The sequence below is a fragment of the Aptenodytes patagonicus genome, chromosome 5, assembly GCF_965638725.1.
Source record: "Aptenodytes patagonicus chromosome 5, bAptPat1.pri.cur, whole genome shotgun sequence".
In the NCBI taxonomy this organism is placed as follows: domain Eukaryota; kingdom Metazoa; phylum Chordata; class Aves; order Sphenisciformes; family Spheniscidae; genus Aptenodytes; species Aptenodytes patagonicus.
Window position 1 is genome coordinate 22,590,001 of NC_134953.1, and position 26,814 is coordinate 22,616,814.

The window sequence follows — 26,814 nt, forward strand, 5'->3', positions numbered from 1 at the left end:
TTAAGTTGAACCCTTGTAGAGTTAAATATGGCTATGTTAAATGAATGGTATTACTAAAGTGCCTGCATTTTAATTATTCTGGGCTTCGTGCTTGTGCACAATAATGAAATGGATGTATGGAACATACAGTGTAGATTTTGGAGGGGACGAGGAGAATTAATTCTCTTATGCCAGAGGATGACACGTTAGTAGAGATGGACGTATGATAGCAATTAAGTTTGCTTTCCTGCAGATTTTCAGGTCTGTTCTGTCAATGGTCATAACTTTTTTTTTTTCAGAAGGACTATTTTAAACTGGTCAGAAATGGTTCCTGATCTGCTTTAGTTGAGCCTGGATCTTTCACAAAGAAAGAGTATATAAAAATTCAGACTGATCCTTTTGGGGAAGAGTTACCTTATATCCTTTTCTACTCCATGTGGAATTTTTTTTATAGAGATGATGACCATGTTAACTTCCATTGCATATCTCCATGGTGATCTCTCAGAAATATGGTTCGCGTGCAAATGGATATTTATAAGGAAGGAGTGTCTTTCGGTATCAAAACCAGGTGAAACTGCATTGAATTCCATAAAGTCACACTAATTCACCCCATCTTTGTGTCTGTCTTTTCATCTTGAGCAGTTTTATATATATTTCTTGTTCCCTAAACTCTGTGAAGACTAGTAGTGTAGCATAGTAGTGTCATATTATATGACATATTAATATTAAATAATTTGGAGATGATGACTTTGGAAATATTGACTTCATTATAATGTAGATTTTTGCAGAAGATTTTTATGGAAACGGATTAATTATATTTAGTTCCTGGCATGGATCATGATGATTCCAGGTATGAGTGAATTTAGATTAATTCAGTGCTATGAAAGAACTTACTTTTGGAGTTACTGTATGATCATTCTGTGTTGAGGGGTCATAATAAAATAGGCCATTTTGGAGTTTCAGTTCATTGTTGAGTTGACTCCTCAGACGCTGCCTTGCCTTGATTATTACTTTTGTTGCATAAAGATCTTCTCTACACAGCACTGTTGAGGCCACATCTGGAGTGCTGTTTCCAGGTCTGGGCTCCCCGGTACAAGAAAGGCATTGGCTTACTGGACTGAGTCCAGCAAAGGGCCATGAAGAGAATTAAGATACTGGAGCATCTTTCATGTGAGGAGAGGCTGAGAAAGCTGACACTGCTCAACCTGGAGAAGAGAAGGCTCAGGGTGAGCTTATCAATGTGTATAAATAGCTGATGGGATGGAATAAAGAAGAGGGAGCCAGACTCTTCTCAGTAATGCCCAGTGACAGGACAAGAGGCAATGGGCACAAATTGAAACCTGTGAAATTCCATCAGAACACACAAAAAAAACCATTTACTGTGGGAATGGCCAAACACTGAAATAGGTAGCCCAAAGCGATTGTGGAGTCTCTATCTGTGAAGATATTAAAAATCCAGGTGGGCATGGTCCTGGCTCTAGGTGACTCTGCTTGAGCAGGGTCTTGGACTAGATGATCTCAAGAGGTCCCTTCCCACCTCAGCCATTCTGTGATTCTGTGAGGAGGAGGAGGAGGTGGAGGTGACAACCCTTAAGTATCTATTCTACTTTATTTATGTGGTGTCTTTTCACAATCACAGATATGTATGTTGCTTATTGTAATGAAGCTGGATGATTTTCACCTCTGGAATAAGTCACATTTGTGTCTTTCTTATTACCTTAATCAGCAAAAATACATATACTATTTTAACCTGCCCCTGTGATCATCTAAGGATTAATCTGACATCACATAACTAATTTAATGCAATTTCACATTACCATTCCTGAAACTTACCATGATAAATTGGATGCTTTTTTCCTGTTTGCATCTTTAAATTGATAAGCCCTTTCATCTTATGTACAGTTGTTCATACAAGCTGAGATCTGTTGGAAGGTCTGACTTCTGTCTTTGAGCAGTGCCATTGATTCATGGGCTTCAGTGGTGTCTGAACAGGATGCCACTTATGTCACCATCTCTAAGACACAATCCAACACTGACTGTCAGGCTTTCATAGTTTGTTGGCTATCATTTGTTGATACTGAGGATGCTTAAATCTATGCAGAAACCTCCTGAAGGACTAAGCAAAGCCTTTAGTATCTGGTAACTAGTTCTGTAGTACTCAAGGCCTACTGTAAAGAGAAGAACGTTATTCTAAATATTCATAGGAGTATGTTGCAAATTTAACAGGCATTTGAGTAGCTTATTTGGTAGACCAGAAAGTTCATCAGAGCATTTGCATTTTAATTGCCTGAGATGTATGGCACAAACACATATGAGGGAAATGTCTCGGGACATACAGGGAAACCACTGGCTGTTTCAATCTTGAAGGTCTCCGTTGTTTGTACCAAGTAGGGGAAATGTTAATAATGGCTGATAACACTGCAAAGTGCACTCATCTGCTTTTTTTTTAATCAAAATATTGTTTAAAAAAATATTTTGTGTTGTTATTTTTCTGGTTTTATGTTATCATCTGCTTTGCTGGTAAGGAACAGAGAAGCAAGTTTACAGCCTTGTTAGTAGGCATTTCCAACACCACTCATACTTATGACGCTAGAGCTCAGTATTCTTAATTTCAGATCATTTAGTCTGACCATATAGCCTCAGAATATGAGAAAGATTTTTAAAAACGTATGAAAATTGCTGGTTTCAGTCAAAAGGAGAGTCCGTTGAATTAATCCTGATTAATCACAAAATTCTTCCTGTTTTGGAGGGAGAGATTTCCTAATTCCGCTCCCTGTGCTCGGATTTCCACAGCATCAAATTGAATTCTAGAACTTCCTTATTTTGCCTGCAGAGTGTAACGTAGTAAGGTATCCCCTTCTTTGTCAAGTCTTAGATATGTTTGCTCAGACAGGAGTATTTTGAATAAGGAATAGTTCAAAATGCTTCATTCATCTTCAGAGATAAAATTGGCATGCAAATGTAAAACACTGTCAAGGAGAAGAAGAGCAAACCTTGTTGTAGAGGACCATTGTAATCTGCAGTTGAATTGCTTTCAGCAAGTTCTTCTCAACTGCCAGATACTTTCTAGGGAAAAAAATCCTGGTGTTTATATAATACAGACTTCACCTTGTTTCATGACAATGTAAGAGAGAGATCCAACCATTGAATGTTGTCCAGGCTTTCATGGCAAAACTACGTTGCAAGTACTTTTTATTTTTTTTTTTTCCCTTCATGAACCTTAGATATTTCTATAGCTTTCAGTACATGTAATTTGAGAACAAGTGTTGAGCTTGCCTCTGTGAGTGATGATTATTGGATATTATGCTGTGGCTCTGAATCTCTCTGAAATATCTGTGCTACTAGATGAGTTTGTAGTTTGTGGGTAATGGATCCATTCTTTGCACCGAATCTTAAAATTTTGTCTTGGCTTCTGTTTTTATATCCCTTTTGTGATATGTAAACATGATGTTTTAAAGAAAAGAAATCAAAGGAAGGAAAACTCTCTTGTTCCATTTACAGAAAATCCTTCTGAATCTCGACTTTAGGTTGCTTAATTTTTTTTTTCCAAACCTCATTACTCTTTGGGAATCCCAGGAGTATGTAATTCTGAAATAGTTAAAGGAGAAATATCTCTGAGCAAGAGACACAACAGCCTATTTCCTACCCTTGTGTGACATGAGTAATTCTTGGTACTAAGGGATCCAAGCAAATTTCAGTGGCTTTCACCTGTTGTAATGAACTACAGACAAACCTCCCTTTCTGGACTGAGCCGTAAGTATATAATGTAATGTAGTGGTAGCCTAGCTGACAGGCAGATGGTTAGACCTGCCTCAAAGTATTGGCAGCCTTCTAGGTGGAAAGCAATTGAGAATCTCGTTAGACAAAGAGGTGTTTTTACTTCTTTATGAAATAATAGTAGTTACTGTCTTATCTGGATGCAGAATTGAGTGAAAGTACAGTGAATGGATCAGTGAAAATGTGTTAAGAAATGTTTATAGAGGGGTCCTGAAGGCAGGAGTCTTCAAGTTCAATGACTTTAGCATGAATAGGGAACTATTTTAAAACAACTCCAGTAGGTGTCTTCCTGGATGTGGGTAATGGAATTTGAGGTACTAGCGCATTGTCCACAGCAGCATGCCACACATTTGGATTCCTGACTCCTTTACTGATGGAACAACCTGAACCCCAGGCACCTCCCTGAAGGACCTTCTCCCTCCATATTTCAGGGGGTGCTTGTGCTGTTCAGATGTCATAAATGAGATGCACACCAGTGCTGACATAAAATATGTGAAACCATAAAAATTAAAATGAGTATATCCATTAAACTGATTCCGTTCCATTACTGTGGCTTACTATATTGTCTACCTGGCTTTTCAGGTAGACAATATAGTAAGCGTTGCTATGATCAAACTAAAAAGTGTTTGCTCAGGTTAGAAAAAATTTAAATGGCTCTAACATCCAATGTTAATTTAACAAAATAACAAACCCTAATGTTCATACATGTAGGGCTACATTAGACTAGTGGAAAGGGTGTTGCTTCTTTTGTAATTTTGTATACTTAGTAATTTGCTTGCATTAGTTAATATCACTTGGACCTTCACACCCCTGTTCTGTCTTCAGGTGCATGCATATTCCAATTACATTTGAGCTCCAAATAACTTAAGAGTATGGAAATGGAAACAAGGATTTGAAAATCAGGACCTTGCTTCTAGTGCCCCTTGCTTTAAATAAAAAAAAGTCTATTCCTGTCCCAGATATTTACACTTAATATCCACCTATTTTATCTCTAATGAATTATTCATACATGTATATGTGAATACTGTATGTAAAACCTTTCATTAGAGAAAGAGGGCTTCTGAGTTCTGGAGCATATACCAATATCTCCTCCTCACGTGTTTCTTTGATATGCCAGAACATCTTTCTACTGAAATCTTAATCCAAAGTTTCTACAGTGAAATGAGTTTTTATGCAGTTTCCAGTCACCATCAGAGAGCGCTTTTTCATGATCCCTGTTTCTTCTGCTAGCAACAGTATTTCATGTTTCATATATAATTTTTTTCTTTGCTGGCTGATTTCTATTAAAATCTGTTTATTGTTTCAGAAATTCATTTTGAAGTGGCATATTGCATTCCTACATCTCTAAGCCCTCTGCCCTTCTTCGTAGTCCGGGCTTTAAAGCGGGGAGGAGGAAGAAATAGGGAAAGATTTTTGTTTCTGAGGATGTCAGGCCTCAGGAGTATCCCAGCTCCACGGTCATGCCGGGGGGAAACATGTTCGGGTAGTGCTGCTGCCTTGTAACAAACAGTCAGAAGCAGCATCGAGAGGGCATGGAGAGACCAAACTACTCGGTTTCCATTCCTTAGTGTTTTACCGTGCAGTTGTTGATACCAGCAAAGTGCTTTTTACACCTTGCTGGTTCGCTGCTTGTCCAGTCACCAAGCTGCTCCCTCCGGCTTCATATCTGCCACCACCTCCCTCCTGGCCCTCCCGTCCTCCTTTCCTCCCTCTCACCAGCCTTCCTAGCTCTGACCTTCCTATTTCTAGCTCCAGATTTCTCTTTAATACTTTGTCTCTATCCAGATACTCCTGCACATATTTATTCAAATTCTGGCACCATCCCCATTTTCCTTAGCTCTGTGTTTCCTCTTAAAGATTTGATTCAACAGTAGTGTGGGCCTTGCATGTTTGTGGTCATAAAAAGTTTACCCAGTAACCCACCTAACCTTGTCTAGTAGTGTTCAAAGTCTGTTCTCTCTGCTCAGTGGCCCTCTGCATTTGTGTGTGTTGTCTCAAATGCAGGATACAGATTTTTTGAGTATGTTCATGTATTTGCAACTACATAAAGTGCTTACCAAAAAGTAAACAAGTGGTGAATTTTCATTATTTAAGTACTGTCCTCTAACTACTTCAGAGTACCAAAAAAAAAAATACTTTTCCAACTACTTTTTTTGAAGAGATGAGAAAAACTTGTTTTGTAGAGTTTTTCACAGTCTATGCAGTGTTGTAAGACCATTTCTGTTAAAAGCTTATCTTTTGGGTACTCAGCACCTTTCAACTGGAATTCCAATGCAATGAATGCTTATTTTTCCTTTCACCTCAGTAGGTTTGGGATTATACCATTAATGCAGCAAATAAGGAATGTCAAATCTGTTCAGTAGTACAGATTTGCTAAGGTATAGTAGGAAAAACAGTGATCCAAATTTGGCCATTTTGTCGCCTGTTCTGGGAGAAGTCCCAGGTTATTTTAATGTTCACTGATGTGCAGGAATTCGTTATTGTGCGACGGGACAACTCAAATTCAGACTTGTTAGGAACTGGCATCCAGTTGAAATAAGTTTGTTTAAGACTGATTTTTGGATGAGCAAAACATTGTGATAACTGTTTAAAGATACTGTATTATATCTAGTAAAACAGTGTTCAGATTGTGGATTTTTATTCCGTGCTAGAATGATGGAAACATTTTGTTTCAGATATCACTACTTATGCTTAAGTACTTCCCATGTGCATTCTGGGCAAATAATCATATAGGCTGAAATCTGTATGTTTTTCCACAATTACCTTGCACTTGTCACAGAATATTTGTGAATAATATTAATATCTGAATTATGGACTGAACTCAGAAGATACCTTTTAAAACGTTATTTTACAAGCATTGTATTGGACCACCTCTACTGTGTAACAGTACAGTTCTACAGGAAATAACCTCTTACTGAATCACTGAAAACAGCATTTCAATGTAATCTTTGGTGCTGACCCTCTTTCTCTAATGTGTAAGATGGTATTTATTGATGAAGGTATTCATTTTAGCTTATTTCTAAATCCATAGCAAAGCTTTTGAAGACTTGTGTTGTAATAAAAACGTGAAGGTTTCAAGTCGAGCTATGTGGTTATATTTTTTGGTCTGGAGTTACATTACCTGCTTCTTTCAATTTTGAAATTATTTAGCCTCAGGGAGGTTTCCCCCCTGTGATAACATTTCGGAGTTTGTTGTCCAGTTCTGAGCAAGTAAGACAAATAAGGGGAAGAAGGATAAAAACAAAAAGATAAATAAATAATACCTTTTGTTTCCAGCAGTCCAAGTAAACTCTACAAACTACTTTGGTTTGGCAAAGGGATAATGGAAAAAGCCACCAGTTTGTCTTTCCTCCATATATATGTATTCTCTTTCCTCATTTGCACAACACTCTCAGCCACTGTGCTTAGGTGTCACAGAGAGATGTCAGAATTGTATCTAACATACTCTGGTTGTCTTCTAAAGTCCAGACAACGCATTGCGATAGGTGGACAAAGAATGTGAAGTCATGCCTATAGCAAAGAGACGTTCAACTTGTGTTGGCCAGAGAAACTCTCTTGGTCAGGTTTCATATTCTCCCTGAGAAAAAAAGAGTTGTAGAGAACTTGTCCAAAAAGTTTCAGATAGTTGGGAACTGCTGGTTAGTCTTCAATGGGTAGAATTCAAATCCTCGTATATTGTCCCTAGACACTCTTCCCTTTTCCCCGTGATTTCTTCTCTTCCTCACGTCGTATACCACAACCACTTCTTTTGAACTTTCACCAAGTGAAATGAATTGATTCGAAGTGATACTGGCTTGGCAATGACAGTCAGTCTGTTACAATCTTTAAACGAGCTGAATAGAATTACAAGTCCACCTTTTGACCTTCAAATATATTAATGTCCTGCTAATTTAATGGCTTTATTTGGTGATTTCATTGTCCACAGAACATAAGCTGTATATTTCATAAAAAATCAGACTTTGGTGAGTTATTTTGGGTGCCTAAGTAAACAACATGATTTTCAATAGTTTTTAAACAGATTTTTCACTACTTGGGCATGACTGAATTTGCACAGCATGGGGTCTTGTTGGGCAAAGGCTCTGTATACAACTTACATCAAGAAGAAAAGTTGATGAGCTTAGACTTGACAAAATAAAATACACCCTAGGGTTTTTTTATATTTTTTATTTGAAGCCTTCTACCTCTACTTCCTGTCAGGCTAACAGTGTTTTCCTCCAATTGCGCTACAGAACAAAGTTTAACATTAAAAAATTTATTTGTATCGAACATACTTTTCTAGTTAAAGTCAATATCAAAAGGGTTTTCATGGTAGATCATCTTTCAAGTGCAGTATTTTGCCCTTTTACAACTTAGGACTGAAGAGTTATAGTTACACAAATACCTTTTTTTTTCTGGTAGAAATATGGAGGGAGAAAAGCTCAAACTTCTGTCCTGAAGTGAGACGTCGAAGCAGATGATTTAAAAACATTGTTCTCACCCTGGTATGGACTGATTGAAGAGCAGTTTATCTAGATATTATTTCTTAATCTAGTTTAAGTCGTATCATAGTATTTTATGTTAATGATTTTCTTACCCTGCTTATAAAATATATTTTCTCCTGTAATATCTGGCATTTGTAGTCCAAAAAGTTACCAAAATGTTGCATGTACAAACATGCAAATTTGTTTAAGTACTGAACTTTATGGAAACTTAGTTCAGTTGCAGTTGAAATGTCTGCTTGTGTAATGTGTGTCAGGTGAGGACAAAAACCTCTGATTTTTGCAAGTAATACTGGCCATCCAAGTCTCTATTTTTAAATCAAAACTTCGTTGTTTTTCAGTTAGATTTTTTTTGTACTCTCGCTTTTCAACGATGAGACTTATCTCGGCCCAATAGCCCGTAATATGAATTTTACTTGATTACTAAGTAGATGTATACATTGTAAAATTGAAATTAATGCCATTCTTACAGAAAGAGTCAGGAGTTGAATGTAGGAAGCTCTTTACTTTCTAGCTTGATTTCATGTCCGAGTGAGTGCAACTGCTGATCTGCAGTACCAGTTTTCTTTCTAAACTAACACAATAATTTTCTTTGAGTTGTTACAGCCTTGTTTTGAGAAACTACCGCTAGTTATTTGCTACCAGCTGCTGTAAGGAACTGTAGACCCACAAAATTGCTGTTCATGGCTTTGTAAACTACAGTTTCACAATTTTATATCAGTCAATCTAGGCCACTTACACAAGTCTGTCCATTCTTGTTTCTCTACATCTTTTCTTGGCTCAAGAGTGCCTTTTTGTTTTCTTTGTAGTAACTTATCTAGTTCAATGGAGGGTCGTTCTACAGATTCTGTGATTTTGTGTTCCTTCCATATTTTGCCAACTCTTCCCTCACTATTAATTTCCAGCATCAGCTGTGTATCACCTTGTGTTTGGTTTTCTGCCATTTGCTAATATTTACCTCATATTACTTCACTAGCTCCAAAAATGTAAATGTAAAATTTTATATGAAATTTTATGCTCTTGACCGAATCATCACAATTGTAATAAATGCTCATGGTTGTAAACATGCCCAGTTATTAGCAGAGCATACATATTTACATATTGAATTGTAAGGGTGGGTGTGCACATGCCTTCATGTGCCTGCTGGGGAAGAGAGGTTGTCTATTTTGCTCAGTACGTTTCCAAAAAAGTTTGTAAGATAAGAACATGTTTCCATGAGTGTGTACTGAGGTCAAGCTCAGTGCAGTGATGTCTGAATCTAGGTATCATAAGTAGCTAATTGTTGTGAAATAAATCACACAATTTACATTGTGTATCTTGGAAAGATAAACATTGGTGCCAAGGTAATCTCATATCTACTTGGCTGGTCTCTACTATGATGAACTTTTCCATATTTTATGGCCTCTGTGACTTTATAAATGTGAAGATTTTGGAAAGCGTTCATGTATTTGGGGATTTGGTTCCTGTTTAGGTCTCTTGCAGGATCTAGACAGACAATGTGCAAAACGGTTAGATGAAGAGAATGGTGCAGTCTTTGCTTTTTTCATTATTCACATAGATGCAATAATTCTTTGGTTTTATTACATGTTTCTTGAAAATACTCATTGGATTTTTATAATTGAGTGTTGTAAGATTTCCATGTGTTGAATGTCTTTGCACTTGACAGCTACAATAATTGGCTGGAACGCCATCTTGAGAAATTTTGTGCAAATGACTGGTTTATTTGCTTTAGTCCGTATTGAAGTTGTGCTGTTTTAGTGCTGTATTTTCAGTAGTGAATTAGCAAGTAGAGAAGCGTTAAGAATGAAATGTAGATACCACATAGATTTTTTTTTTCATTATTTTAATTTTAAAAAATTAACTGCGTTCAATTTTATGGTGAGGATGTATTTTAAATCCAGTCTAGAAACTATGATATTTTCTTAAATTAGTTTAAAACGGTGAGTCAGAGTCTTGCTCAAATGTTAATGAGTCAAGTGGAGGGTTTTTTATTGCATTCATCGTAAAATATTCTACACAACAAAAATTCTAGCATCAGCATAAGCTTTATAAATATGTCATGTACTAGATTAAGTGTTAACCATAAGTATTTCTAATAAATGTTAATTTTAACACTGTCCCTAATTTTTGTCATTCCAGTTTATTGTGCTGAAAAGTTATTAATTATTTTAGATGTTAAATAACCCAGCAGATGCAGAAAAAAATGTTACTTTCTTAGACTGATTCACGGTGAGTTAAGAAGTAGATTAATTGTTATAAAATGAGCAAGTCCGATCTATGGTTTTAAGTTCATATAAAAGTGGGACATGATGAAACTTAATTCAGTAAAAAAAAAAAAAATTGGGATTCAGGATCAGATATAATAAATTATGGAGCTGCAGTTAGGATTTACTGTCTTTTTCTGAATTAATTAGGTAAGGTACCTAAATCAGATGGAAGAAAACGATACTTGATTATAGACCTGCTTTACCATTTTCTGAAGTAATTGTAGGCACTTAACTCCATCTTTGGAGAAAACACTTATAAATACTTCTAAAAATCTGGCCCACAGAAATGAAAATGACACTATTATTTGTAGAATAAATTCACCATTTGTAAACGTAAAATATGCTTGGATAAACTTTACTGTTTTCCCCATGTTGATGACATTTTTTGATTTGTTTTATTCAGCTACTACAACAACAAAATAATGTTTTTAACCTCCTTTTTCCAAGCAAGTTGCTTCAAATTCAAATTAAAAAAAAAAAAATCACATAACAAATAAGAAGAATATTGCATAAGCTACACAGCCCTTAAAGAAATATATGGCGGTATGGCATATCCTCCTGACTACCCAGAAAGGACAAAATTAAGTTTGAAAGGTTTTCCTTTGGTGGAAATTGCCATGTTTTAATGGCTATGCCAACAGAGTGAGTGTTTCACTAAGAAAATAATTTAAACTAGTGGTCCAAAATAAAAGTGACTGCAGTTATTTAATTGCAGGTTTTTACTGCTAAATTAAATCAAATGTGTATTTCTGTATGTTTGTAAAGAGCAATGCTTACTATTTTACTTCATTTTCCTCTTAGTTACATAGTTATTTGCATAATCATATTTCTTTAAAAAAAGCTTAGAACATTCATAACAAATAGGACCTTTTATTCATCTGTAATGCTCTGCATAACACACTTGCACCATTATATATACATTTTGTCTGGGAACTACTGTGTTTTAGTAGCAAATGAATGTTTGAATATTTGCCTTGTAAATTTATGAAACTTGAAGCAAAATTTTGATATGGGCAGGTAAAATATTGAATTAACACTGGAAATAGCTTTATATTGTGTCCTGTTGTGTTGAATCTTTGCTTGCTCAAATACTCAAAGAAAGGTACTGTTGCCAAAAACCAGATGACCTGTGTTTTCTCTCATATCTACAACACAGGTTTGGAGTCTGAGTATTAATAGTTGTAGTTCTGTACAATTTGTGGAGTATCAGTCTTTCTGTTACAGCTTGTTCATAACATTTTCTGCTTTGCATAATGACAATCATAAAAAGTTCTTAAATTGTAAAGTTCTGCAAATGTGCTAAATATTATTAGTTATGTAGTATCCTTGTTAGCCATTTTAAATGCTTGCCAGTAATGTGCACACTGTGCCTTGTTTGTGCCATAAGTTTAATAGCATCTCTTCACGCAAATACAATTCTTTAGAGATCTAATACGTAACTTCCGTATTTTGAGATGTTATGTTATTGACCATTTGTAATAATGGAGTATCTAGCTGCAAAAATACCTGTATGGGCTTGGCATTTCCTGAAACTTATTTCCTTCCCGGCCGTTTTCCAAGAGTACACTCAGAGCTTCATTGGTATTTGTCAGTGTAAATTATCAGGAGACTAATTGCTCACTTCTGGTTTTTCTTTAGACGTGTGAATGCTTGAGTAACAAACTACAAATCAGAAGAAAACTTAGCGTGATTTTACAAGGGCCTGATCCGGAGTTGAATGAAGGCAGTAGGAATGTTTCTTTTGATTTTGCTGAAGATCATGTTGGAAAGAATGAGGCATAAGAAAAATCAGAAAGTCCACAACTGTTATTTGGCTCCTTCTTTTCCTATGAGCTTTATTTTAATTTTGTAAAATATGTTAATGTCCACTTGATATTGGGTAGCCTCTAAAATGGATTCGTTTTTGGCATTGGGAAATAACACCATGAATGGCCATTCTGTAGTTGGGAGACATTACGTTCAGAACTGAAGATATAGTTCATGAAGCCAGTACTTCTAGATTAATAGAAGGTTCTGAGTGTTTGAAAATGATCCAAGTAGACTCTATTCTTAACTTTTGATGGTTTTGGTTTTTTGTACTGTATCAAATACAGTGCTTTCTTATCTCCAAAGATTAAATTCGCCCATTTTGCCTATGTAATATTTATATATGGACAGGAAATAGAAGTCAGTATCCAGATTTGTTGACCCCCGAGATATAATATTGACCTCAGTGAGTATTAACTTCTCAGATCAATAAATGCTGTTATTGACCTCAAAGAAAAATCAATAGCAGCTTGTTAATTTGCAAACTGTGACTGCAAGAAAATGGTACACATTTTGTTCTTCATTATCACCTATTTATATCTATATTTTAATGCCTTCAGTATTTCCACCTAGAGATCATCATGTCAAAACACTTCAGTCCTGGCTGTTAGAAGGCTAGGGAGACAGGCGTTATACATTATGGAATAAATGATGAGCAGTACATGTTCCTTCCCATACCTCATGAAAATAATACCCTGAGCGGTTGTATATCACCTGTGGTGTTTTCCTTTTTTGGGTAGTCCAGTTCATGTCATTTTCTCTGGTGCACTTCATCAAAACATTGCATAACAGTACTGTATTTTAGCTGCCAAGAGAACATTTCTACATGAATAATAAGGGGGATGAAAGACCAACTATTGGAAATGAAGAGACTGAAAGTGATCAGTATAAAAATCATAATTAATATACAGTAGATTTTTCCTATTTGCATAAGGATGACAGGTTTCTAGGCAAGAATCTGCTCTGCAGCAGGCTGAAATATAACTAAGTGACTACATAACAAAGAAAAAAGTTTTAAATGACAAAGTATTGGTGGAGAGGTGTTGTTTTGTATCATAGCAGGTTTTGTATATAAACACTGAAATGTCAGGTTTTACATAGTTTGAAATGCCTAAAAAATGCCTATTGCTGAAATTCAAATGTCATAACAGTTCTTCTGCATATATATCACTTTGATATTTAAACTTAAAAACCTCATAAATGATTTAATATTACTTTGGCCTTGTTATGATCTGACTGCCAAAAAAGGCAGAGGATGATTTTTATCTGGTCTGGAGAGTAGTGTTTTCATTCACAGAAGACAAAGCACAAGTCTGTCAGCCTTTTACAGTCATTAATTCTGTCTGATACATCTGCAGTGATCTTGGCAAACTGATTGCTATGTTTAGAAAACTTTTCCTTCATTAAATGACAGCGTAAGAGTTATTCAAATGCAAAAATAAGGCAGTAGTTTAATTTTTACAGTAACTGAAGTGCAGGTTTTTTGCCAGTTCGATGGCTATATGGTTTTGCCCTTTAATATCATAAACTCCCAGAACTTCGTTTGTGCATCCATGTTATCCTCTTGAGAGACAGAGTCAATGATATTATACTCATTCTGTAGATAGGCAGACCAAAGCATAATGAGGTTAAATTAAAAAAAAAAAAAGGCAGCACCAAGCTAGATTAATCTCTGAGGTTCAGATAAATAAGGCCAATGCAGATCTGGAAAGATGTTTGTGGTGATTATGCAGTATCTTTTCTGTCTTACAGAAGAAGTCCTGAATGGTCAGGAAGGGCGGTATCTATAAGCCATCCCAAATAGTAAGAACAGTTTCATAGAATCGTAGAATCATAGGATCATTGAGGTTGGAAAAGACCTCTAAGATCATTGAGTCCAGCCGTCAACCCAACACCACCATGTCCACTAAACCATGTCCCTAAGCGCCTCATCTACTCGTCTTTTAAATACCTCCAGGGATGGGGACTCAACCACTTCCCTGGGCAGCCTCTTCCAATGTTTAACCACTCTTTCAGGAAAGACATTTTTCCTCATGTCCAATCTAAACCTCCCCTGGCGCAACTTGAGGCCATTTCCCCGCTTCTCTGTGATGTTTTGAGTCATCTTTGAGTAACCAAGGAGTTTGGATCCTTCTACAAAAGACCGAAACAGAAGTGCTGTGGGAAGGTGGCAGATGTGGGGAGGATGAAAAGTTCATAGTCACACTGCAGTTGTAGAGAGATCATGTCAGTTTTACAGTTTAGGATTATCTCTTTTCAGCCCACACAGATTGCAAAGCAGGACCCAGGTATTCAAAGTGCCAAATTGTCCATGGTCTATCAGAATTTTAGTAGTAGAACTGGGAATAAAAGTCTGGGGCAACCAGACAAACTCTTGATTCTGAGCCAAATGTGGCTCCTTGACTCTGCAGACCACTTATTTTTCAACCTGGAAGTTGTCTAGTCTGCTCAGGAAGACTGTGCTATAGTGCCTGGATCTTAACATGACCCCAGGTCTCAGGATTACAGAAGATGGTGCCGGTGACAGTTCTCATGGTGCCTTAATGGCTGTCTGGCACCTGGTGAATTCTCTGCTCTGGAAGCATTGTCTTTAAGGTGTACTGGAATTCAAGAAAAAGCCTTATGAATTCAAACTCCCAGTCCTCTGCTACGAACACCTAATGCTTTATTTTCCCTTTTAATATTCTCTGTAATCACTAGAACTGTTTACTTAACTGATGAGATGCTCTTAGGACTGATACTAGGTCTACCTTACCCAAAAGAGAAGGAAATATAATATAATTCACAATGTTTTAATTTTTAAAAAGTCTTGTTCAGAATCCAGCTTATGTGGTATGTCAGAAGGAGTTCAGTTTATAACTATAAAATCACTGAATTTAACTTCTCAATAGATGTCACTGACGGCAGAGTTACTGATTTCTATAATTGAAACATTTTGAGATTTTGCACTAATGGTCATTGGAGCACAAGATAGTAACATTATGAGATGAGATGTTCTGCTTAGCCTCTTTGTGAATTACTTTTACTCTCCACATTTTGCTCTATTAAGGGAATTTTCCATTTACTTCCTATTTTGGGAAAAAGTCTCTGCGTTATTAAAGTATATAAAATATTTGATTCCATAAAATGGATCTATTTTAGTTTGATAAACTAGAAATATGCTGCACTGTGAGGGTCATAGCTTATAATACATACTGTTAGTACTTTTTCATTTTTCTATATTAGGAGATTAGTGAAAAATAAGCTCTATCAATTAAGTTTTATTGCAAAATTATCTTCAGATGTACAGCAGTGAAGATGATATTGAGTGATAACACTAGAGTGGATTTTGTATAAAGCAATTACAGCTTGAAAACAGCAATCTGAATGAAAATATTGCTCAGGGTTTTTTGTAATCTAGCATTAATACCAAAAAACTCTTCCTTTGGAAAGTGCTTAAATTACCTCTATTAATAAACACAAGACATTCCTATGGTGTTCATGTGTGCTATTGACTGAAAAATACTTTACTGATACCTGGTTTCACTGCTCATGCTTTGGCAAATCTGTAATGTACATATAAGCGTATGGTTCCACCTCTTAAGATGTTTCCCTTTTTATAATATTACCATGTTTTCCTAAACATATTACTTTGTTTATATGAATAACAGAGTTCTTAATTCAGAAATTATTTTATGTAGATGCACTTCGATGCTATGAAATTTTTTGAGTTCATAAAAGAAATTATTTACCCTGAGGGAAGAAGCAAGCCTTTTTCACAGTATAACGTAATACATATAGCCACATATGTTTCCTTGACATGTTACTCTGGAGTTGAAAGTGCACTGAGCTTTGCAAAATTAATTTCAACAACTTCAGAAGTAAATTGTTTAATTCTGCTCATAATGAATGAAATCTATCTGAATGCTCAAATCATTCCTATCTTAGTGTTCCATTCTGCCATCTCACCTTTGGTGGGACAGGCAGCCCCTCAAAACACATAAAGGACTTTGTTAATTTAGAAAAACAAATCAAATTGTTCAAGAGCTGCAAAGCAGTTCAGTCCATATTTATGGCATAGGGAATTTTGCATGTAGCATTCACTACTTGTTTTGGAGTAGCATACTTCAAAATGTTTTATTGAGTGCATGTACAAGAGAAGTAGCTCTGTAAAACACCCAATTTGGAATAAACGGAACAGTAACTTAAGGAGGGCCAAATAATTTCACAAGTGTATCAGTTGTACTCCATTGTTTAATTGTAGATAAATAGTTTGTGGCTCTGACCAAATCTCCAGTGATGCCAGCATGAATCAAGACAATTGAGTCAAGTGGTTACAGGTTTCCATCCTTTCAAATTGATCAAATTGAAATAGCCCATTAGGAATTGATTTAAATCAGTTTAGATAAGCTCAGTCTTAGTCCTGGCCCTTGAGGCTTTGGCTACTGAAAGTTCACTTGAAGCTGGACATATACCAGCTCCACAGGCCATCAACTTTATTAGTGTGGAGATAAGCTGATTAGATCTTGTCAATCAAAGGTGCCAATATCTCAATTGAGTGTGTCTCCCAGTCTTTCTCTCCTTCTTTGTTGCCCGCTTCAATGCCTTAAAAAAAAAAAAAGAGAGAGCAAGCAAGAGAGAGATGTGTGGTATGCATCCCCCTGGTTGTCACCAAGCAGGGTGCAAGGGTACTGTGATGATGTGATGACTATATTAAAGAGGACATCAATTTGTTTTAAAGTGTTTTGATTTTTCATGGTGGCATTAAGAGAGAGAACATTGTGGTTGCAGCTTTACTAGAAAGCAAAGCGTTCTAGAAGGAAAAAAAAAAAAAAAGTGTTTCTTTGAAACCTACCGGGTCTTTGAGTCTTGCTGTGCCAATGGGCGCTTAAGTGCTCCGGTAACTGGCATACTCTGATCCACCACCAGCTTAGGTACTATTCTTCTCTCCAAATTATTCATTTATATAAAATGAAAAGATTTGTGGACATTTAATCCTTGCAGAAGTAATTTTAAATATTTGTTAAATATAGCCTGTTTGGGAAATGTTTGGTTATGCCAATAATGAGCATGATATATTGTAAAAGTCTGGGAAATTACAGCATGAATTAAGGTCAGGTTAGAACACATACAGTGACCCTCTCTCTGAAAATGAAGCTATGCATGCACTGAACAAATACATGCAGGTATTTGCATCTCTGCTTTGTAGAGGAAAAACCAGATAAACAGAACATCAGCTGTAAAGATCCTAATAGTGCAGTGTTTCAGCTTTAGGCTTCATCATATAGTTAAAGATGGTATAGAGGAAAACTGGGCTTTTGTTCTTCACATCTGAAGTTTGCTCACACCATGCCTCCCTCATACTTCAAATGCAAACAACAGAAGCCCGTCCTTTTCTTCCATCACCCTACACTCACCACCCAATGAAGGCTGGAGCTACAGTGCTGCAGAACTACATTGCCACACTGGATTATCTCTTTATCAGTTATTCTTCACTTCACTGTATCAATTTTCCGCTAACCAATCAGACACTCCTCTTAGAAAAGACTGTTTGACTATTTCTTCTAGATAAATGTATTTATAGCTACACCGATCCACACAGGCAACTCATGTGCTACATGTCTTGGGGACAGAAAGGGAATTACTTGCTCCTTCCAGGAGACTTCAAGTGTGTCCCCTCTAGTTAATGCTGCTATTTGGGGATATTCCAGGAAAAAAAATCTAGTGTTTGTGTGAAGATCTTAATTATTCACTTGGGTACTGGAGTTCAGATAAAACTGGTTTATGTTGCAAACTGCAACACCATGTATTTACACAGAACAGAAAGATGCTCTTTTCTAATCTCACCTTTGTTTCCTGGCAGTCATTCTTGTCAGCTCACTGTTCAGTCTGCATGTGGGGGGAAGTTCATAGCCAACTTCAGCACAAGGAGGATATCATAACAGTAAGCTGTCTGCATTATTCAAGTAGGACTTTTTTTTTGCCACTGCCCAAAAAAGATAAAAAGTTCCAAGCAGGTTTAAAGACATTTACATGCGAAGAAATTGTCGGGGAGAATAGCCTTATTGTACCTAATTAGAATTCCTCCGTGTTTAGATGGTGTTGTTGAGCTGTATATTTTTTTTTTCTGTTTAATACACTGTTAACAGCTCTTATGCTGCAGTTACAGTCAATCGGAAGCAAATGTTTTTTTGAGAAGTTGTTGAAGGAAATCTATCTAGCAGACCACTGATCAAATGACGCACCTTTTTCCTCCAGCTACTTCCCATATTGAAATCACTAACTCATTGTTTAAAATCTCATTTTGAAGGCTAAAAAGAAATGTATTGGCATTCCAACGTGCTCTTTGATTGATCTGTCTTACCTTCATTAGTCATATTTTTTCAGACTGATGTTTGTTTCTAATGCAGTCGTCTTTGAAAACCCATTTTTTTACTGGTTGTGTGGAACTGCACAGCATGGAACTGAATCAACAGTACAAAAAACATGGTGATAATATTTGATAGTAATCTAGTATTTCACGATAAGACTGGATAGTATGGTCATGACTTCCAAAATAATTTGTACATTATTAGAAGTAGGGTGTGCTCAACTTGAAATTATAGATAGATGGAACATATGTTTTGTCTTGGCAATTCCATGAGTGTTAAATAACATTTTTATCTCTTCTTTCAGTCAAGTAGCAAATGCAGGAGCTGAGCTCTGTCTTGATGGCTGAGTCTAATGTAGTTTTATTGCTGTGTTTATTTCAGCAGACCCTTCAGTTAATACTTAAATTCAGCTTAATATAAGGCCATAGATGACAGTAAATACAATTTCTAGAAAGATGCGTTAGCCAAATAAGCAGGGATTTTTGGCAAGTTTTTACTTCAGGGCTACAACTGCTACTGGAGTTATTTGAAGTTTGCATCATATGTGTACTGTATTTGGGGATGAGTGTGCCTAATGAAAATTATATCTGCTTGTAAACATCCTCCCATTGTTATTTAATAAAAGCAAATCTAGAACATTGCCGGAAGGACTTGTATGTTAAGGCTCTCTTTGACAGCAGATTTGTAATGTTCTTATTGAAAGTGCTTAGAAGTCATTTAAGGAGGGTCTGTAACTTTGAGGCCACCATCTTGAGGGAATGGTTTCAATGTAGTGACTCAGTTTTGGACATAAATAAAGAGCTGGCAGTGCTCACGGCTGTTTTTTTTCCTTTCGAAGTTTTATTGTTAAACAACCAAGAAACCCATTCGGTTCATGGCATTGTTACAGCTCAGATGCAAAAGCTTGAAAATATATTCGTCAGTAGACTCTTTTTCCATTGTGTTTGTTTCTTTTTCTTTTTTTTTTTTTGGTAGAAAAAAGACTTTTTATCACTGATTATTTCATAATCAGCTAATGAATGTGTTTCAGTGAGGTAATGTAAAGTAAGAAAATAAGAACTGGAATGAATTACTCTGTGTACATGTGCTCCATGTACTCCTTTCACAAAGTTCCCCAAGCCATCTTCTAGAGATAATAATATTTACTGACTATGTATGTGCTGGTTAGTGTACAGAAGTATATTGCATATATGGCACTAGAGGCCAGGTTAAAGGTATCCTCTGTGAACTGTCAAACACAGAAGCAAAGATGTTTTAGTATTTAAAAAAAAAAAAAAATCAATATTTGTTTTATGTTCTTCCTTGGAGGTTAGTCCATCTTCAAACATTAGAGGACCACAAGCATCCATTCCCTGTTTACCCTGCAGTTTGCCAGTTTTCTAACCAGGGAGAAATGTAAGTGAATACTGGAAAGTAAACTTACGATTGCCTAACCTGCCTTTTCAGAAGACTCTTGGTTTTAATGAGTTTGACAGAAAGCATAATTCAGAAGAAGTCCTCACTTTTTACTTCTTTTTTAAAATTGTATTCTTGAATTGTGAAGTAACACAGCTCTTCTGCTTTTAGAACAACATTCAGATGTCTTTGATCTCTACGTTTTGGGAATTCTTATTAACTTAAACACAATCACTTTCGGGAAAAGTCCTACGAGGAGTGAGGATTTTTCTTAAATGGAAAAAAAAAAAAAGAAAAAAAGGGGGAGAGAGAGAGGAAAAATCTTTTCCTGTTTCTTCCCTGAGGCTGAACTGTTTATCACTCCATCCTTGTTCGATAGAAGTGAATTTTATAATAAAATTTTCCCTAATCGGGCTCTGTCAGTGAGGTGTCTTATCGTGGGGAGGAAAATGACACCGATCCTATCGAAAAACAGAGACGATGTCACAGTGTCCCCAATCACAGCTACTCAGCTTCCATATCTACCTTCTCCACAAACACCAAGCACTGCTTTTTCATAAGAACATCAAAACCTAGCGAAGTCATTAAAATTGCACCCGCGTAGAGTTGCAGGGATCAGCCGCACTAGCGCAAAATGGGATGTGGGAAAACAGACTCTCTAAATGTGCTAATTCCATTGTCACGTGTTTACGGCTTAATTTTAATCAGTTAAAAAAGCCACACATTGCAATAAATTGGCATTATCTTCTGTGACACCAGAGGACACAGTTGGTTCAAGGATTTAGAGGGTCGCTGGCAACAGTATATAGTGTTACAGACAAAGTATTTTTACGCTTGAACTACGGTAGCTAAGGTGCAATCCCCAGTTAAGACTGCAAACAAAGACTATAACCCACACAGTACTAAGTTCAACATGCAGACCACCTTCAGCCTGGAGACGGTGTAGAATGCTAAACTGAATATTGCTGAAGAACATTTTCTAATTTAATGGTTAAAGGTAATTTTGTTGGCCACTGTAATTGAGGTTGCAGTTCAGTAGTGTTCTCTTATGTGTCCTGTACCATAACGAAGAAAGATCTATTGGAAAAATCCCTTTGCTGTATTTGCATTCAGTTTCTAAACTGATGGTGCTTGTTTACATTGTGCCATTAGATTTCTTCCTCAAAACTATGCATTGCATTTTCTATTCCTCTACTCACAGAAATGCAGGTAAATCAGCCAACACGAACTGAAGTGTGATAGTAGTAATATTGCTGCTTCCAATGAAAGGTTTATGGAAGGTTTAAGTTTTCTAATTAGGTAGTATCACAGGTCACACGAGAATTGTACATGGTATCCGTCTCTACTCCTCCCATTTTCTTTCTTTTCCTTCCCCCTCCCCCTTAGACTTGTTCTTTCACTTGAATATGGCTGATCAAAATGTTTATAAGCAGCCGGAGAATTATTTTCTGTAGAGCAGTATAATCTAACTAATAAACATCCATTTCAATAAAACCATGTCTATAAAAGTTGTCTAGTTTTATTTCACTGGATCAAACATGAAAAATGTATGTGACCAGTTTAATTCTAGAATGAGCAAACAGAAAGCAACCAAAGAAACAGTTGGGGTAGGAATTTAACTTTTACTGAATAAACAGCTTCTTTTAGGATGTGAGCACGTCCATAGCTGAACACAAATGTCTGTTTGAAGCAGCACTAAAGAGCACTGCTAAATAAGTACACAAAGTCGTTACTGCGAAAAACAAGATGTGTTTAGTGTAGGATGCAAGTCGTCACTCTGCTGTTTCCAACATTTGCTATTTTGGCTTGGACAATTTAGTGGCAAGTATGTATCATTATCATTTCCATGCATTCTAAGCCCTACAAGCTCGTCAAAAATAAACATGAAAATGGCCAAAGAAACTATTAACAGTCAGCGATGTACAGCATCAGCAAATAAAGTGAAATTAGTGTATGGATGCCTCTTGCATGTAAAGAAATAGGATCGTTTGACCTATTTGGAAACAAACCTGCAAAACTGTTTTAGGTGGAAAACAAAGGGACAATGTTATCTGAGCTTGAGTTAAATCCAGGATTTTTTCATTAATTCCATGTTTATAAAAAATAAGAGATGCTAATAATGAAAAAACAAATTCCCTGAATATAAAAAAAAGGTTTTACACTCCACAAATTAACTTATGCATAAATGAGTGATACCCTGAAACAAGTTTACTGTCTGATTTTTCTGAATTTAATATCTATTTCTGTGCTTGCAATTTTCTTACTGATGGGGGTTTGTAACATGATGCAAGCTATGTTTTTTGCACTTCTTACCTGTTTAAACAGCTTGAGTAAATATTCGGGGTCGTTTTATTAGAATAATAGAAAAAAATAGAGTGCAAATATAAAACACTGTTCTCTTCTATGTCTGGATTAGCAGCGAACTCTGCGTGACAAAACAAGACTTCTTTATGTCAGTATACTTGGCTTTATAAAGACCATTATGACTTTGTTCTCTAACACAAAATACAAACATCTAATTGTTCAAAAGATTTTACTTGAGAGTTTTGCCACTACATTTCTATGGATACGTGCTTATATTCTGTTGGGAAGAGAGTGACATATTATTTTTAAAAAAAATGCTTTTTATTTTGGTTTAAAATCTGGCAAATTAGCTAGGGGAGTGTTTCTTTAACTAAACAAACTGCACTGCTTGCAGGTTTCACTGGTTAAGACACCCTAAGATTGTTCAACTCACTTATAAGTGATACAGGTCATGACATGTCATAGCCGGGTTTGGGACATCCACTTTGAATGGACTAACTGGTATTATAACCTGTCTGAAAATTATTATCCAGTTCTTTAGAGGCGTGAGCTGGTCAGTCTCTCTCTCTTTCTCTCCTTCTCTGTCTCAAAACTGCCCGATTTTTACAATCCACACTTAGATCCTGTGCTGTAACTGGTTTGTGATCATATTTAAGTGGAATTACTGAATTTGGTTGCTTTGAACTGTGTGCGCGGGTTGGGGTGGGAAAGTGGGAGAGCTAGTTCATGTTAGATGCATATATAGGAGGAGAGTATTTGTTGGTGCTTATATTTGCATACTTCTGTGCTATAAGCTAAGAATTTACTTGTTACTTATAGCAGAGTAGTAAAATATTTTACATTGAATATATCACTTCGAAAACAAAAGTGTAAATCTAAGTAGGTATTTTGTCTCTGAAAAAAGAAACACAAAACAACCAATATTAATGTACCTAAATGTGCATTTTAAAGGTTATAAGGTGAAATCCTATTTTTATATATATATTTACATTCTGTAGTATCTTTTTAATAAAAAATGAGTGAAAATCATTGTTTCAGATCTAGTTTTACAGAAAAATGTCAAAATAATTGATGCTTATTTATGAATTCTGCACAGAATCACTTGAGTTTCATTTTTTTATGTGGTGGATAATTTCATTAATTTAGGTCTATAAGTATGCATGTTGTATTAAACTAGTCTTTCATTTATGCAGCTCATCACTTTTGTAAATTGTAGGTATGTTTGCTTATCTAAATGCAACAAACCCAGAGGGTTGGCACTCATTTATAAAACTATAAACTTCTTGTGTTATACTTTTGCACACATAGGCTGCGCCATTGAGCCACCAGTCAGATAAAACTGTTTTCTTGCTTGATATTGTGTAATGGGTGGAACTGAGGATGTACTTAACAGAACTGGATATCAGCATCTTTTTGTGTTTGTTACCGTAATGGAATTTGGGGAAAATGCAGCATGTTTCTAAGTACCTACTTGTAACGTTAGTCAGTGTCTTATAAGTTTGACCCTATTAGATTTTTTTGTATCCGTAAATATGTTGTAGTTACTTTTTAATACAGTGCTTATAACACAGTTATTTGTTCTTTTGAAAGGTATATCAATTTCCTATTAAACATTTATCTGCATACCAGGGATATTAATAATAAATTTACCAAAAAAGCATCTGGCTGTATTTGAGTAAGAGTTAAAAATACAGTGTTAATAATATACAAGTAGTTAAAAGGTGTTTTTCCTGAACTAGATTTAAACTTAATTCATTTCAAAAAGGTGTCTGTTACTCTAATTAAAGTAACTTTTTCAAAAAGTGTAAAGATACTTTAATATATATATGTTTGTATATACACACACACACACAGGCACACGCTTTTAATTTAGGTATTGAATTTTATCCATACTGTAAGATCAACCAATTAACCTCTCTATCTGTGAAAGAGATTTGAGAAGTCAAAGTGAATATTATTGCTGCTCATCTAATTGAAGATGTAAAATGTCCTGTAAGTCTAGGCAAAAGATTATTCTGTTCTGCTTAATTTGTAATACACATTAGTAATATATTTGCATAAACACTAACCACATCTAATATGGGGGGGAGGGGGGCAGGATCTCTGAGCAGTGTGCTTAGTATTTTTAATTTCCTGGGGTTTGTTGTCTTTCAGTGTCAGATATTTGGTATTTTTACTTTTTGAATCAGGGTACAATACATGAAAAATGTAAGCACGTTTGTATGAAATTAGCAGTCACTTAATGATATGAAGGTATTAGAAAAAGAGGGAATTACCTTCTCTAATGGAACTATTAAACCTTCAGTTAATAACTGATTAGTGAGATAAACTTCATACTCTGTAGATCTATGATATACTGTTAAAGATGCTGTATCTGTTTCAGAAAATCTGTTTAGAAACATGTGTGTTTTATTTTTAAGTGCCAGTTTGTTTTATGCAGATAGTCTCTTTTTTTTCTGACTTGTAATTATAACCGGTTTTGCATGTGGCTGTGTGTCTCTCTGTGTGTGTTCTGTTTACGAATCTTCGTGGAGAAAATAGGTTTTGTGGGGGGATACATGCGATCTTAAATCATTATTTGCATCTTTGAAATCCTGTTTTGTATTTCTGTGGCCCGTTTTTCTTTCTTGTCATTGCGGATTCAGGGTCCAACTTACCTGAAACACAAATTCTGCTTGGTCCTGATAAGATCACTTCTTATGAAGCAGAATACATTTTTAAATGGTCATTTTCAAAACTCTTTAATATTAATTTCAAATGTTACAACAATGTAATGTAATTTTTTTTTAATGTGATTCTATCAGTGTATTATTCTGCCATTTTTATAAGTTCATATGTAGTGATGTCGTAGTTTTTCATTACCAACGTATAATGATGTATTCTGAAAATGTGCTGTCACTTAAATGTGTATGTACTTAATTTGGTTAGGAGACATATGTCTGCGATCACTAAAAAAGCATAGCAGAAATTACAGTATAAAGAGCAGCAGACAGAGTCATTAGGTTTGAAGTATACCTACCTTGTATATATAAAATAATTACAAAGTAATCAGAAACTCTTCCTTGTTTTCCAGTATATTAAAGGGATGTTGTATAAATGTGGTGCAGTGGCATGGGGCAAGGTTTATTTTATGCCAGTGCAGCTGTGGTTAGGAAATCTGCAGTATCTGCAGCTTGTACATATAATGCAGTCCAGCAGATCTCTGGCCTTGTAATTATTCTTGCTATATATTACCTTGCAACTTCTATTACCATAGTACTAAGGATCCTTGTCTTGGATGAAGACTCTGTTGTATTATTTGCTGTGCAAATGCAGGGAAAAAATACTTCCTATTCCAAAACCCTAGCAATCAAACAGGGGAAGATGGATGAGAATTAACAGGTTGAAAAGGAAAAGAAGAGCAGTGATGATTAGCATCTTGGACAGGGACCTTGATGCATCTGTGGCCTGCATGTGATAAGTTTTGGGCTGTTTTATTTTCTTCTCACAAACATTATAGCAATAGAGTTTTAACAGAGGGACTGAGAAAGTTCATAGGGAGAAACAGTAATTGTAAAGGTAATAGAAAGGTAGTTGTAGGTGGGTCTGAGAATCCTCCCAACTGTGCTGAGCAGTGAGAGAGAGGGAGAAGGGGTATTTGCTTGCAGATTTGACTGGTGAAAAGTTGGTCTCTTTGGCCGGTCATACATACTTGCCAAGAGGTTGTCTGATATATTGAATAAAAATTGATAAAGTGCAATTGGCCTGGCCTTGAAAATGAAGATGAGCAACTGAAATTTGATGTGGGAGAGGAATGGAAACTGGAGGCAGGAGTGAAGGAAGTAGAGGGAAGCACTCTAGAGAGGGATAAGTTGCCCAAACCACTGGCTAGAAAAAGATTGTTTTTGTCAAGGCCAGGGAAGAGATTATTTGAGTAATCAATGCAAAAGCTGATGAAAGCCTGGACAGGAGACTTACATATCAGTTGATAGGAGAGTCTGTATTTCAGTGTTATCTAGAAAGAATCTACAAGATTTTAGACCTAGTCTGGTGAAAAGAACCTGAAGATTATGCTTAGATGATGCAGAAACAGCAATTGTACCATGGGAAAAGAAAAAGGAGGTAACGGGGAGAGTTGGGGATGGTAGAAAGTTGAAGTACTCTGTTCTAGTCAATGTTGAGCTTGAACCAAAGGCTGGATATATTCAGGTATGTCCCTATAAGAGACAAGTCTTCCTAGATCATGTCTTTTTTTCATTAAAACTAGATCCCACTATTGATAGTCTCATTTAATTCTGATGTCAGATAAGTACTTAACATAATAAATGAGGCGGCTAGAACAAAACTGGTCAGCCCAGATTTAACGTGAAAATCTTCATCTGTCTCATGCAGTATGCTAAGTAGCGTGTTATGATAGATAACGTAGACAGGAAAGGTCAAAATAAAATTACGTGTTTATTCTCCAGATCATCAAAGTCA

The 26,814-nt window shown here is 36.0% G+C and overlaps 1 protein-coding gene across 6 annotated transcripts in view; it reads left to right on the plus strand.

Annotated features, from left to right (window-relative positions):
* The window catches only part of VTI1A (vesicle transport through interaction with t-SNAREs 1A), a 282,907-nt gene that overhangs the window by 68,474 nt on the left and 187,619 nt on the right, over positions 1–26,814 (plus strand). The window lies entirely within an intron of this gene.